The 11,613-nt window shown below is 41.6% G+C and overlaps 1 long non-coding RNA gene across 1 annotated transcript; it reads left to right on the top strand.

The window, feature by feature from the left end:
* Positions 1 to 9,226: 9,226 nt before the first annotated feature.
* LOC131403699 (uncharacterized) lies at positions 9,227 to 9,739 on the top strand. The gene is made up of 3 exons (XR_009219485.1): positions 9,227 to 9,329; positions 9,401 to 9,467; positions 9,627 to 9,739. It is a non-coding gene; the product is annotated as an uncharacterized LOC131403699 (long non-coding RNA).
* Positions 9,740 to 11,613: the final 1,874 nt, after the last annotated feature.

Below are 11,613 nucleotides of genomic sequence, written 5' to 3'. Positions count from 1 at the left end.
TGAATATTGCCATAACTATTAGAGAAATTGATACCATACTTTAAAACATTTTTACAAAATTTTATTGTAGGCTATTTATTTGGTGCAAAGCTGATGAATCTGCCCAAATATTCAAGAAAAAAATAATATACATCTATTCAAACTCTTCCAGAGAATAGGAAAAACAGAAAACTTTTTGACTCACTATGAGAGACTAGCTTAACATTGGTACCAAAATCTAACAAATTCATTTCAGGAAAGGAAATTACAGGCCACTCTCATTCTTGGATTAAATTTATTTATCCCCCCCAAAAAAATCAAATCAAATCAATGTTCCAAATCTAGCTATATTCTATAAGAAGGACATATCATGACCAAATTAGGTTCATGCAATGTAATTCAGTACACTAATCTCTGAAACAAGATAAATAATAATCGCAATAACTGTAAGAGAAACTAGTAAAATTAAACACCTATTCATCTGTTAAAACAAACAACAATAACAGAACAACCCTTACAAAATCAGGAACAGAAGGAAACTCTCTTAATCCCATACACAGTAGTCACAGTATGGAACTTTAAGGTGCAGTGTTGAAAGCAAGGATAAGAGAAGAATGTTCAACATCACTGCCTCTATTAGACGTTACACTGGAGGTCCTGCCTGATACAATATAGGCAGGAAAAGAAATAAAAGGAATAATTTACTTCAAAGTAAGAAGTAAAATTGATGTTATCGTAGATGATATTATGGTATAAATGTAAAATCCATGTAAATTAATGTATTAATTGAGCTTAGTGGTGGCTGAATACAAGGTTAATATAGAAAATTTTGCTTCCATCTACCCGTCATAAGGCATCCAAAATTTAAATTTAAAAAAATTACATTTACAACATCTTAAAGTATGAAGTACCTAGAAATAACTTTAATGAGACTTTCAAAAGATTTCTGTCCATAAATTTGTAGAACAGCATTTAGAAAAATAGAGGAAGACTGAAAGAAGTGGAGGGATAAACCAAGTTCGTGACTGAACAGACTCAAAAGTCAACAGATACCAAAACTGTCCAAATTAATCTACAGCTTCCACAAAATTGCAGCTAAAAGGCTGACCCGTTCTGTGGAAATTAAAATTGATACAATTCTTATGGAAATGATAAAGGAAAAACTTAACTAAGAAAATCTTGAAGAAAAGAATAGAGTGGGAGTACTTACTCTACCTCACATCAAGTATTATAGCATCACAATAGAGGAGGTTCATCAAGAGGATAAACAAGAAAATCAACGGAACCAAATGGTAAGTTCAGATACAAGCTGCTCATATAGGGACTCATGTATAGACGTCTGATTTACAAGGAAACACTGAGGAGGAGTGGGCAAATGAAAGACTTTTCAATAAAGCATGTTGGGTAAATTGGCTGTCTTCATGGAGAAGACAATGACTCGCCAACCCGAACTCACACCATCCACAGAAATCATCAGGCAGATTGTAGCTCTAAACAGGAAAAGTGAGAAAATTTAAAGGGACGTAAAGAGGAAGGAGCAATGCCCCTGTAGAAGTAAAAACATGTATTTATACCTGCAGGGATGAGTGGGCACGGAACACTTTCAGAACCACATGAAGATTTGGGAATCTTAAAAATCAGAGCAGAGGTAGTAGAGGTAGGCAAGACCAAGGTTATACAGTCTTTTTGGTCTTCCTAAGAGTTTTTCGGATTTTTAATGGAGGTTAAACATGATCCCACTTACCTGTAGAAGTATCACTTGTGATGCAGGACAAGGGCAGGGAACTCGAGTAAAAAGATCTTATGATAACATAGGAGAGAAGTGACTAAAATCTTAACAGAAGTGGTGGAAGTGAAATCAAGATGAAATGTTTTGGAGATCATTTTAGATGGTAGAAAGGGTCTCATTTTGAAACTCCCTAGGAGTGAGGTCTATGACTTGGTCATTTCTGTTTCCCTAGAACGTAGCATATTATCTGCCTCATGGAGGTTTTCCAATAACTGCTTGCTCATTGAATGAGTAAATCTAGGCCATAGCTTACAGGGGTATAGTTCAGAAAGACAGGGAGCACTTTTGGTTTTCTGCTGAGAAAAAAGTGCTTTCATGAATATGAAAGATAAATACTGAGAAGGATAATAGCTTTGTTTACTTAACCATAAATAAGATGGGCAGTATTATTAACTAGGATTGGTTCTCTGCAGAGTATTCTGTTATTTGGTGCATGAAGCAACAAAGGAAGACAGTTTTCTAAACTTACCCAATTCCTTCTTTGTGGGCATGCGAATAAGAGAGAGTGACTGAACCTGGGCTGAGGACACTTTGCATCTCTCCCCAGACATGGATCAGTGTGTGAAGTGTCCAGATCATCAGTAGGTAAAAAGAGAGCAAGATCGCTGCCTCCAAAATGCTGTGATCTTTCTGGCTTATGAGGACCCCTTGGGGATGGCCCTGGCCTGCACAGCTCTGTGCTTTTCTGTCCTCACAGCTGTGGTCCTGGGGGTCTTTGTGAAGCACCAAGACACTCCCATAGTCAAGGCCAATGATCAGACTCTCAGCTACATCCTGCTCATCTTCCTCACAATATGATTCCTATGCTCCTTTCTCTTCATTAGTCGTCCCAACACAGCCACCTGCCTTCTTCAACAAATCACATTTGGAGTCATTTAAACTGTGGCTGTTTCCAGTGTCTTGGCCAAAAATATGATTGTGGTTGTGGCCTTCAAGGTCACTGCACCAGGAAGAAGGATGAGGCAGTGGTTGATGTCAGGGGCACCTATCTTCATCATTCCCATCTGCTCCTTTATCAAGCTGAGTCTCTGTGGAATCTGGCTGGGAACCTCTCCTCCCTTCATTGAGACAGATGCACACTCTGAACACGACCATATCTTCATCGTGTGCAACAAGGGCTCGGTCACTGCCTTCTACTGTGTCCTGGGACACCTGGGCTTCCTGGCCCTGGGCAGCTTCCCTGTGGCTTTCCTGGGCTGGAACCTGCCTGACACCTTTAATGAAGCCAAGTTCCTGACGTTCAGCATGCTGGTGGTCTGCAGTGTCTGGGTGACCTTCCTCCCCGTCTACCACAGCACCAAGGGCAAGGGCATGGTGGCCGTGAATGTCTGCTTCATCTTGGCCTCCATTGTGGGGCTATTAGGCTGCATCTTTGCTACCAAGTGCTACTTTATTTTCCTAAGTCCAGAGAGAAACACATCAAAAGTGTTAACGAATAAAACACATTCAAGGAGAAAATAATCGAAATGTAAGTTATTTTCATAGGTCACAAGAACTAGCATACCCTTGACAACAAAACTACCACATTTTTCCAGACCCACTTTAAGTATCAACTAAACTTACCTTACATCTCCAGTTAACTATTTGCTTTATGTTTCTTTTGGCTTTGTACAATCTTCCTCGGACATTCAAATGAACAAATACAAAAACATTCATACTATTTCTCCTCTAAAATTATGTGTGAGAGATTGCGAAAATGGCCACACATTAGTCCTCTCCCTCTATCTGTTTGGTCATAGCATCCCACGTTGACTCTGGGTAGACTTGGCCTTGTAACTTGCTTTGGCCAATGGGACATTACCAAATGACATGAGCAAAGGCTTGAAAAACACTTGCTCATTGTTGGTACTTGTCCTTCTCTGGCTGCCCTTGGGAAGCCTGAGCCCATCAATATGTGAATGAGTCTAGATAGACTGCACATCTCCATCACTCCAGGTGACTTCAAGTCAACAATCAGATATGTGAGTAAGGCCATCCTAGACTATCCAATCCCAGATGAGCCACCAATTGGTCCAGATAAAAATAACTGCCCAGTTAACCCACAGAATCTTGAGAAAATAAACTATTCTTATTTGAAACCACCAAATTTTCAGATGGTTTTTTATACAGCAGAAGCTAACTGATACCTTATGCTACCATTTATGTATGTCCTCTCATTATTTGTGTAATTATCACAGATTTCTATTTCTTTATCCAATATCGTAGACTGGAATATCCTTCTCTAGATTAAGTCTCTGAAAGAAAATCAGAGACATATAACCTTCCATTTTACTTTTTCTCCTTCCTCTTTTCAACCAGACATCTTTAAGCATATAAATTAAGAATATCTTCACTAATTTTAAGATTATGGATATTCTTCTATATTCCCATCCACCACTGTTATACATGGGGGATTTTTACTTTTAATTGTAGCCCTATAATCCATTTGGAATGATTTACTTGTGAATAATGTTAGTTGATGGTCCAGTGTTTTATTTTACAAATGGATATCATTTAGTCTATAAAACAAATACAGCATCATTTTAAAAGTTGATTTGGAGCATATGGAATCTGTATAATGTTTGGAAAACTGATATCTTTGAAACACTTTCAGTCACAAGTATAGCATATCTCTCCATTTAATCAGAGCTTTTACACGCTTTGTATCTCTTTATAATCTTCTTCATATAGCTAATGTGCAGTTCCAATTATTTTAACTACTTATCTTAAAGAATTGATTGCTCTTGTGAATGGAATGATTATTTATATGTTTAAATGAATTCTTGCTCATGTAACAGTATTTTTGATGTTTCATATAGGAATCTAGCTTCCTTTCACATTACTCTACTTATTTACCAGTTCTAAACTTTTAAGTTATGTTCGACTAAAATAATAGATTTTCTCTTCTTCTCTAGTATTATTTACCTCTTATTCTTTTGATTCTCATTTTTTCATGACTGTGCTCTCCAGTGCCACACTGAATCATACTAGTGTTTGCCAGGAGCATTTTCCTCTTCTTAAGCGTAGTGTAAACATCAGATAATTTCCTTGTCAGGGCAGAGCAGGCATCAAAGAGAGAGAAAGTGAAAACGTGAAGGGGAATCATTGCTAGCTGGAAATCAACAGACTTGCTTCTCTTGGCTGTTTGGAGCTGGAGATGTTATTACAATGAGGCCAGCTGAGAATCAGAGGATCTCTCTCTAGTCCCAGGAATTAGTCTTGGTCAAATCTCTCAACCTCTTTTGACCTCATTTTCTTCACCTGTAACATGAAGAGTTGGATGAGTCTTTTTGAGTTCTGAAATACAGTGACTCCAAGATACACTTCACCCACATGCCCTTGACAAAGACAAGAGATAATTTTTAGTTGTCTTCCTCTGCATCAACCTTATTATACATATCACCTCTTAAAGACATACCAAATGTCTACTTTTGCATGGCACTGATAAGACAGGTTCCATACCAAATCACTGTTCATTGGGATAATAAATCTATAGTTAATTGTTTAGAGGTAAGTATAGAGATGGGTCCTGCTGGAACCAGCAATCAATGGGCCAAAAACTCTTGCTTTATTTTACAGTGAGGCTGTGGAAACGTTCCTTAATACACCAGAAATCTTCTGTACTTACATGTATGAAACAAATGGGAGCATTGAATCCATGATTACGAGCTAATAAGGATATGATTTTTAAAATTTTGCTAATGATGCCATTTGCCTGGTATGGGGATGTTATCTGGTGAGTAAAGAGCAGATGTATTCAAGGCCACTTTCATTCCTTTAATAAATATTTACTCAGCGCCTACCCTTGCTTCAAGGTAGCAGTGATCTACCTTAAGAGCATTTGTATTCTAGTACGGTGACTCAGACCATAAACAAAAAGAGAATCTTGAGGTGATCAATAAAGTTACATATATGTCAACCTTTTTTCATTCTGGACTATTTTTCACCCTTTCCCTTCTTTGACTGTTTCCCAGAACTCTAAGCATGGACTTGAAAACACAGAAAGCATGGGTCCCAAGTTTCTTTTCGCAACACCGCTGTTTCAAAGACATAGTGTTTATCATCTGAGAGTATGTCTCTTTAAGACTAAGTTCCTATGAATCAACATTATTTCATCACTTTCTTGAGAGGACGGATGATATTATGAAGGGGAAACAAAATATCATATGGGATTTATACTCGAAATGATCTTTCCACTCTAATTGTGTTATTTAATGTGGTGTGATTTGGGGCAAGTCAGTTACTCCTTCAGAGACAGTGGTAATGATACACTGAAAAGTATTCTATAGAGATCTAATGAAACAAAGTATGAGAAACTGCTTTGTAAATTGCAAAGCAATCTATTTCAGCTTACTTTTTCTAATAATATTTTCATTTCTACAATCCTTTTTGACTCTACGCAACCTACCTAGACTGAGTTTTATCATTTATTCAACAATAAAATGGGTCAAAATGGTTGAATATTAGAAATTTCATATTGTTTAACTTAATTAATAGGCCATCACAATATTTAATTTGGTTATAATTACAGCTAAATTTTTCATGTTGCCTTACCATGTGCCAGGCACTCTAAGCATCTGACATGTATTCCCTCATTTAATCCTCACAACGATGCTATGGAGACAATACTATTAACCCCTATTGTATGGATGAGGAATATTAGAGGTTATATAATTGACCAAGGTCACAAGCTGGTACCCAGGCAGTCTACCTCCAAAATCTCTTTTAGGGATCCATTAGAGGTCATGGTGCTTACATTGTAAAAGGATCACCCTGGATCCTGGTTGGTGAATGGACCAGAGGGGACTAAGCAAGAAAACACATGGCTACTGAAATGATCCGGTCAAGCAATTCTGAATACAGGATTTCCTCCCTTTTTAAGGCTGAATAATATTCCATTGTATGGATGCCCCAGATTTTCTTCATCCTTTCACCCACGGATTCGCAATTTGGTAGTTTCCATTTCTTGGCTATTGTGAATAATATTGCAGTGCATTTTGTCAAACTATTTCCTGGCACTTAGTGAGTTTGAAAAAATTCTTCGTATACACATTAGTTACTGTAATGAACTACCTTTCCAAATGTCTAAAGTTTAAATATTTGTCATTCTATAGAAATACCTTGCCTAACCTAATCATGATTAGTTTTGTTATCACTTCATGAATGATCTAAGATTTTTGTACAAAAATTTGCTATAATGCCTTTTTCGCATGTATTCAGGAACTTTGCATAATATGGGTATTCCCTGATACATGATTTTTAGTAGAGTTTTCTAGTAAGCCTTTAGGATAGGAAGTATCTTCCTAGATGTGAGGCAGAGAGCAGAAAAATAATAAAGTGATTGCTATATTTAATTATATCAAAAGAAAACTGTAGTTTTGTTAAATTATTTTTACACATCCTTTGCTTATTTGTAATAATGGCAAATATCATTTTATTAATGAAAAGAAAATTCAATAAACAATTTTAACATAAAACAATATCTATTGAGAACTTATATGAAAATTTTAGCAAGATGCTGTCACCAATTTCCTCATCTGCAAAATGGAGATAGATAATACCATCTTCCTTATGGGTTGCTGTGAAAATACTCAAGAGTAATGTATGTAAAATACTTATCACCGTGTCGGTGGGAAAGTGATGTCCTACTCATTTTTCCACCGGGATAATGACAGTTTTTTTTATGCTTGAAGTTCAGTCTTCTCATCACAGTGTGACCATTGGGTTCAGCCACCTTCGACCTCGTTGCCACCTCCCTGAACACCCCTCCCCTCTTCCCTTCTGCTTTTCCCTCTGCTTTTCCCTCAAACGTCCCTACATCCTCCTTCACCCTTAATCCTTTATGTTCACCCCACCCCTTGCTCAGCTCCTCTCACCTTCTCTCCACAGCTTATACCTATGGAGCCGCAGCCCCGACTACCACCAGTGAGTATTCCTGGCCCTGATGTCCTGGGTCCCATCGCATTTGGGTTTGGGGAGCACTTGTACTCCATCACCCGCTGTCCTTGGTGAGGGAAGGACCTGGAAGGGTCCTAACTCATCCCTTCTCTCTCTCTTGGGTTCTGGTGGAGAGTCCCAGCCCAGGGTGAGAAAGCCTTAGACACAGACATGTTCTCCACCATATTCTGACCCCACATGGTTTTCACTTTTATTCTCCTGAAGCCCCGCCCTTGGTCCTCCTTTTCCAGGTATCCCATCCGTCTGTCCAGTTTTCTGCCCGTCCATCTCTCTTTCCTCTGTGTTCAGTCTCTCTTATTCACCCATCTCACTCTCTTGGGCTCCTCTCATCCACAGGCTTGCTCATCCCTCTACTCACACGGGGACCCGTCCCCTCACTCTCCTTTATGCTTCACCTGTGAATGGTGGTCCTAGGACAGCCACTGCTGGAGCCCGGGTGAGCCTGGAAGCTCCTCCCACTCTGTCCCTCCCTGATGACAGCCCTCTCCACAGCTCCCTAGCCGGCCACCACATCCCTGCATACTTGATCATCACCTGTGCCACCAGAAGCCACCACAGGTAACTGGGGGTGCCTTTTCTTTTCCAAGAGAAGCTCTCCAGCCACTACCAGCCAGTTGTGATCCAGGAGCTGGGAAGGCAGGGTGTGAAATTCTGGTTTTAGGACATCATGCTGATCACAAAGATTATACGAACGATTCAGTCTAAGGCCAGCCCTCAGAGAGCCCCTAGTCTTGTGAATTAACACACCATTATAACACAATGTGGGAGGATTTGGGGAGTGGCATCTGGCATAATTTGGAGGGGAAGAGCTTGCTAGAGAAAGGTTCACCTGAATGGAGTCTTTAAGAATGAGTAGGACGGACCCTGGCAAATAGAGGATGAAGAGATTTACTGGCAGAGGGGAATCCATGGACAAAGACTCCAGCCAGAAACAACATGCCGTATGGGCAGAATTGAAACGAATTTGGGTTGCGTGAAGCATGAAGTTTAACTCGCAGTAAATGGATGAAATAAGACTGAAATGTCAGCAGGAGCCAGATTGAGTAGAGCCTTGAGTGTCAGGTCAAGAAGGTTGACCTAAACACTGAAGGCCATAGGGAGCCATGGGTGGTACTAGAACAGTGGTGGCCCTAGTGAGGTATTCATTTCAGAAAGATTCTTCTAGTAGTCCATGTAGAAAATCCTTTAGACAGAGCATCCAGTGTGCCTGCTGGGGTGTTGTTCTGGGTGAAGGAAGTTAAGACTTGAGTTGGGACAGGGATGGAGCGTATGTGAGGACGAGTGTGCAAGGTGAATGGGTGTTACTGGGAGGGAGGAGGAGCTGAGCAGATATGCTGGTTCTGAATTGGGTGACCACAGGGGTGGGGGGTGGTGCCACTGTGAGAGAAGACGACAGATGATAATGAGTGCAGGACTCTGGTGTGGTCTCAGGCCAGCTCTCAGTGATGGCCATCGCTCTCCCTCTCGTCTTGCAGCTTTGGGGCACAACCTGAAGACCCTCACAGTCACTGTCACCATCTCCACCTTCTGGTATTCATCAGACAGGAGCAACAGCTCAGCCACGTTCAACTCCACTGAGAGGATCCTGCAGAGCTTGGTGAGACCCTGGTCCCAGCAGCTCCTGGTGGGTTAAATCCCACCCAGCCCCTCCCCCAACCCCTGTCCCTCCTGCTCATCCTCCTCCTTCCTCCCCAGCTGGATCCTTGTTCAAGAAGAGCAGCCTGGGCCCCTTCTCCTTGAGTGGCAGACTGGTCTCCCTCAGGTAAGGCCCTCCCTTGAGCACTTGCCCCTAATGACCACTTTTGTGACCACTCCTCTCTCAGTTTCCACACTCACCTCCCATTTCCTCCTTCTTGTTCTGGCCCAAACCCCACAGGTTTCAGGACCTCTCTCTAGATTCGCCACGTCCCTCTCTCCCCAGGCCTGAGAAGGATGGGGCAGCCACCTGTGTGGACGCTGTCTGCACCCACCACCCTGACCCCGTGGGCCACCATGCCTCTGTGCTGGGAGCTGAGAGTCTGCACCTGTCTGCTCTTCCTCTCAGTGGCTCCAGCCTCTGCACCCTGGAGTTTATGCATGCAGAGAGAGCACCAGCTACATTTCCGCAACATCAACTGGAACCTCAGCAACCCGGAGCCCACATCCTCGGAGTACACCGCCCTGCAGAGAGACACCCAGGACCAGGTGGGGTCTCCCCTCTCCCGTCTCTCCTTGCCCTGAGAGCACCCTCATTCTTCTGCCTGACTTACATCTGTTACATTATTGTTTCAATCCTTCACTTTCCCTGCGTGTCTGGGTTCTCTAACTTTCCAGAGGTGATGTCCTAGCTGCCTTCCCCATTTCTCACGTGGGTAAACTGAAGCTCAGAAAGTGGAGTATTTTGCCTAAGGTCACACAATGAGTTAGGGGCAGAGCCAGGATTTGAAGTCAGGTCTCCCTTGCCCCAAGGTCTGTGATCTTTCACTGGCTCCAGTGGCCCCCTGTGTCCCCGGGAGACATCCATCTCACCCACTCTCCCTCCCATTTGTTCTAGGTCACAAAGCTCTACAGAGGCAGCCAGCTGTGAGACATTCCACTCCTGCCTGGTCACCGACTTGATGTAAGTTGAGGAGATTGAAAGCATTGGTTGAGCTGATGGCTGATGGCTCTGAGCTCCCGTGACACATCCTTGATCTGGAAGTCACTTACATGGTGCCCATTCTCCACCACATCCCTGTCAGCTAATCCTATCATCTCCATCCATAGGTTTTTGGGAGTTGAGAAAAGCATTAACATTTGGGGCCACCAACCTCCAGCATCCTCCTCCTCCTCCCCTTCTGGAGAGTTTCAACAAATATCAGCAGTCTAACTGTGCTCTCCAATAGTGAATCCGCTAACCACATGGGGCAATTTAAATTTTTTATAAACCGTTGGGATACGATTCACATATTGTGTGTGTGGTTGGTTGTATATTTTAGGTTTTTGTATATACAATGTCTTCTCCTCTGCAAAACTAATAGTTTTACCTCTTCCCTTCCAATCTGGGTTTCTTTTATTCCTTTTTATTGCCTAATTGCCCTCATTAGAACCTCTAGTACCTGTTATTAACATATGAGTTGAGGGAAGACATCATTGTCTTGTCCCTGGTCTTAGGGAGAAATTTTCAGTCTTTCACAGTGAATATGGTGTTAGCCTTGGGTTTTTCATCGATGCTATTTATAAGTTGAGAAAGTTTTTTTCTATTCCTAATTTGTTGAGTGTTTTCTTTTTTAGGCATGAAGGGCGTTGTATTTTGTGAAATTCTTTTCTATATATATGGTTGAAAATACGTGGTATTGGCCCTTATTCTATTAATATGGTGTATTACATAATCAAATTTTCAGATATTAAGCCAAGCCTTCAACTAGAGGTGAGAGATTAAGATGTTCTCAAGTCTGTCCTGGGCCTGCAACATCCCTGAGCCTTTGTGGCCTTCTAGATGCCCACAAGTACACTGCAGCTTTCAAAGCCCCCTGTGGACATCTCATTCCCCCAATTTTTCTTCTAACTTTTTGGCTCACCTCTTACCTGCCTCAGCTGGAATCACTCCCTCATGCCACTACAATAGAAAACAATTAGTGCTGATTGTTTTTACCAAGTGCCTTGGGGACCTACATTTCACCCTGGGCAAGCTCTGAGTCAAATAAGGACAAGCCCTGAACATGGGGCTTTTTCAGGGAGCTGCCAGGCAGGTCAGCTAGTGACAGTTCGATGGGGATGGTTTTTTCAGAGCTCTAAACCTATTATGGCTGCTTGGCTGCTGGTTGTCTCAGCTGCCATGGTTCTAAGACTGATGGTTTTCAAAGTTATGGAGGATATTGTGAGAGCAGGATGGGAATAGTGAAAGTTATAGTGCCACAAAATTTGCTACCTTTATCAAGATTCCACCG

This window comes from Diceros bicornis, unplaced genomic scaffold (genome assembly GCF_020826845.1).
Source record: "Diceros bicornis minor isolate mBicDic1 unplaced genomic scaffold, mDicBic1.mat.cur scaffold_78_ctg1, whole genome shotgun sequence".
NCBI lineage: Eukaryota > Metazoa > Chordata > Mammalia > Perissodactyla > Rhinocerotidae > Diceros > Diceros bicornis.
Note: the sequence above shows the minus strand (reverse complement) of the source record. Positions and strands in the feature narration are given on the sequence as shown.